The following is a 4,744-nucleotide window of genomic DNA, read 5'->3' on the forward strand; positions in this document are numbered from 1 at the left end:
TCAATGTTTCAGGGTTTCAAGGATTTGGTCTTTCAAAGCATAAGATACAATGGTTTAAATTGTAAGCAATCTGGTTCAGTGTTTGATATTTAGTTTGTATGTATATGTGGAGTAGTATCGTATATTTGAGGTTCGTATTTGGGTATACAACAATCAATGGTCTAGAAAGAATCAGGTATACGACTCGAGATCAATAACTGGATTCAGGGTTTAGGGTTCAGTGCTTCAAAGCACTTTCAATATAAAACAGGACTATCAATCACTACAATATCTCGAGAAAGTTCAGAACACTTGCCTGGTACTAGCTTACTATACTGCACTCGCTTTCAATCACCACTGTCTTACTCCTCGACTACCTGTTTTCCATTTCTATGCCTTGCCTCTTCTGCTCACATTTCATAAGCATCTATCAATATTCAACTCATACGATTCTATTCGACACATACTTCTATCTACCCTTCGTTTCACCCAAATCCGATTAACGGATTGAAAGTTACGCAATAAACAAGTAAACATCGAATATATAGACTGGCAGTTAACCAACTAGTCACATATAACACATATCACGTCAAATAATCAATGATATATCATTTATAAAGAAGTCTCGGGTCATAAACAGGCTTTCGAGTATTTGAAATGATTTTTAAAACATTTTTCGGAATTAAAACGGGTCGTTGGATGAATTTTGGAGTAATAAACAGGGTTCGGCTGGCCAATTCTGGCTTCGAAACAATTTTATAATAATTATCGAGCCTTGAAAACAATTTTAAATAATATTTTAAAGCTCGAAACTATTTTTCGGAATTTTTAAATCATTTTTAAATAATTAAATCTAATTAAATAATTAATTAAAATCACTTAATAATTAATTAAATCAATTAATCAATTAATTTTCGAATTAATTGACCAATTAATCAATTAAAAATTAACTGAAATTAATTAACTAATTAATTCAGATTTATTTTTGAATTAAAAATAATTTTTGGAATTAAAATAATAATTTTTGGAATTTTCAGAAATTAAAAACGGATTTTTATAATAAAAATAAATAGGGAATATGATTTTTAAATATTTTTAAAACAGGAATCCTATTTTTGAAAACTCTGGAAAGTTCAGGGACTGAACTTCATCGTTTTCAAAAGTCAGGGTACCAAATTGCAATTTTTACACCCTCGTCGCCGGAAAATACAGGGGTGGCCGGAGAATTCGATTCCGGCACCCTCACCTCACCATCTGCTCCAGATCACATCTACAGACAACGAGGAATTGATTCATGCAATCAAAACACATCAATAACCCCAGACTTGGCCGAAAATTGGCCAAGAACATCGCCCGTTTCCGGCGAAGCATCAAAAACTTAAAAAGACAACTCCCTTCGATTCACTAATCCTCTGTTAACGAGCTATATACCAATCGATTGCAAATTTAATAAGGAATACAACCCACTATCAATCAATAGTTAATAATCCCTAAATCAAAAAGCCCCAAATTTCAATTGAAAACATTCATACGGGTTATAAACCCTAATTTCAAAATTCGAAAATTAAACCCACTTTTGAGCATGTTATTGGACTCCAAATCAGACGTATGACATATGAAAATCATCAGGAAAACAAGCTCTACAATATGCAATCATCAATTCATACAAACAATCATCCGAACAAAAATTCATACTTTTAATAAAAATAATTCGAAAATAAATAAATTTCCAGAAAATAAACCTTGATTTCTGCAGGTGTATGGATCACAGAATCTGATAGAGCTCTTCAAGACCTTCAAATTGGTTACTCGAGCTTTCCAAACAAAGATCAATAACACCTCCAAAAGTTGGTTTGATTTTCAGAAGATTTTATGAATATAAGTATTTTCTCTGGAAAAATATATTTTTAGCTGACTGCAAATGATTTTGATACGGAATAAAATACGGTAAAAGGCTATTTATATTTACGGAAATTAGTAGGATATAAAATGGTACATTTATTTGTAAAAACTGATCCAAACGGTATCGATTTTCGGGATAATTATCCAAATCAGTACAATTTGTACTGCGGTCTTGGTCTCAGCGCCTGGTTACACGTACTACGAGGTGATAATTGTGATAGTTTAATAAAAAGCTCCCGTTTATCGAAAATACGAGTTTTATTGATTTACCGAAACGAATATTATATCGAAAATATTGCGCCGGGACCCGCGCAGGACAAACCGTACGCCAGATCGAAAAAGTCAAAACATGGAAAATGCTCGGAATATTGCAATTAGGTTAGGAAGGAGTTCTCGGAAGATGTTCGTTTGGAAATATCCCGAAAAACTAATCACATTTCGGGTTCTAAAAACGTAACAACGGATGACGTCGGTTGGTTCCCGTTTTTATAAAAGAGATTTTAAATACCCGAAAAAAGATTTTATAAAATTCATATGATTCCTATAAATTCATAAATCAACATAAAAATAATTAGGAAAATATGTCAATTATCTATATTTTATTTTGGACATATAAAAATTAAAATACTCAATTAATAATATTTTTAAACATCCAAACACATTTAACATTTAACAAATAATTTACAGAATAGAAACTGAACACATATAATAATTATTTATTAGCAAAAATAATTACACGATATATCCCGGATATTACAACTTTCCCATGTTGTTAACTTTGATTTGTGGGACATTACTTATTTTGCTCCCCCTGAGTTGTTGCTGAATCAAATCTGAGATTTGGTCCTTTGAGGGGAATAAATCTTGAACTTGTACCAGAATCTGGATCTAGATAAACTCCTATTATATTCAGAAACAGCTTCAGGCTTCTTCTCACTCTTGGAAAGATCTTCACTAATTAAAGATTATAATCTATCCTTAAATCTGGGAACAAGCCTCCACAAATTTAATCTTCAAACTGATTGAGTTCATCTTGCATGGCAATCACTTAATCTGGATCTCCAAGAGCTTCACTGCTTCCTTTGGTTCCATTTGTGATAGAAAACCAGAATCTATTTAATTGTTTACAACAGCTCTTCTAGCCCTTACTTCAGTATTAGAAATACTAAGTACCACATGCCAAATATGGTTTTACTCCATTCTTTACGTCTTGGTAGACTAGCTCTTGGTGACTCGGTATTTCCAGAATTAAGTTGAGTCTGACTAGTAGATCCTTGTTCTTTCTCTTTTGCCCCCCCTGAGTTGTTGTCAGCATGATCTATAGAATCTGAAGCTTGGGGATTGGTTCCAAAGATGGTATGACTGTGCTTCTTCCAGTTTTCACTATAATTACTGCATCTGAACCATTTCCACTATCACCATTGTCAATTTATCCTTCAGAATCTGAATCTTGAGAGCTAGTTCCAGAAATAGATTGACTATATTTACTTGTCTCGGGACCATTCCCATCAGGGTCTGAATCAGAATCATGATCATTGATAAGATCATTTGCATTTACATCTTCATTTGGAACAACCTCGGGTTTGTCTTCATCATCAGAATGATCTCCAACATCTAGATTGTCTAAGTTGTCTTCCTTCTGATTACTTGAGAGCTTGCTATCATTAAATGTTAATAATGATAAAAATGAAACCTCATAATCAAACATGATTCACTAACCACTAAGTCTACTACCAATTATGATATTCAACAAAGAACTCATTAATTATTAGACTCCATGGAAATTGAATTGTGTCCAACTATGCTACACACATGATTTTGATCTTATTGAGTTTTTCAGAAAAGGCAATTTAAAAGATATCACTATTATCAAATTCTCACCAATATCTTGTGATAAAAATATTAACAAAATTTGTCAACAAATTTATTCAAGTATGTAGTGCTACATAACTCACCATTAACTAGTGATAAAGCTATCAACAAGAATTGTTACTAGATTTATCAGAAGTTCATAGTGCTACAAAACTCATCACTAACCACTGAAAAAGATTCTCAATGGTGTAATTCTACTAAACTCATCACAAACCATTGAAATAAATTATCATAGGTGTAATATTGCTAATACTTTAACAATTTGACGTATGGAGCAAATAATAAAGTTTAATTGCTTTAAAGTCCATAAATTAAACTATTAAAGTAAAAACTCAACAAATAACTGCAACAGATATTCACCAAATATATGCATTTAAATATTGAGTGAAAGATGACATTCCTAATTTCACACCATATCCCGTAGTGATTCCTTTGCTGTCATCTCCAAAGGCTATGTTAGGTCACACACACACTGTAGAGGGGGTGAATACAGTGTATAGTACACTCAAATCGAACTTTAAGAACTTAAGTAACAGAAAACAAACTTTATTGAAACAATAAACTCTGTTACAGTATGGAACTGTTACCTCTCAGTGATGAACAAATATCACGAGAGCTGCTAGGGTTACAATGAATAATCTTCTCTAATAATGATAACACTTTTAGTGTAAACCCTATGTCTGTGTTTATATACTACACAGTTACAAGATAATCGCTAATTAATATGGAATATAATTCTGCTTCCTAAAATATATCAATCAGATATCTTTTCTTCCAAGTATTCCATTCTTTACGGAATTCCTTCTTCATGCATATCTCTTCTTATGTTTATCTTGATCTTCTTTCCTTTAATCAGCTACTGTCCTTATCTGATTGTCCTTCAGCACTTAAGTTCTGATATCTATCTTCTGATGATTATCTCCTGATAACATACGTACTGATATCCTTAAGTTCCTGACTTCCAGTATAAGTACTGATCAACAGTTAAGTA

The sequence above is a fragment of the Apium graveolens genome, chromosome 11 (genome assembly GCF_009905375.1).
Source record: "Apium graveolens cultivar Ventura chromosome 11, ASM990537v1, whole genome shotgun sequence".
NCBI classification, from domain to species: domain Eukaryota; kingdom Viridiplantae; phylum Streptophyta; class Magnoliopsida; order Apiales; family Apiaceae; genus Apium; species Apium graveolens.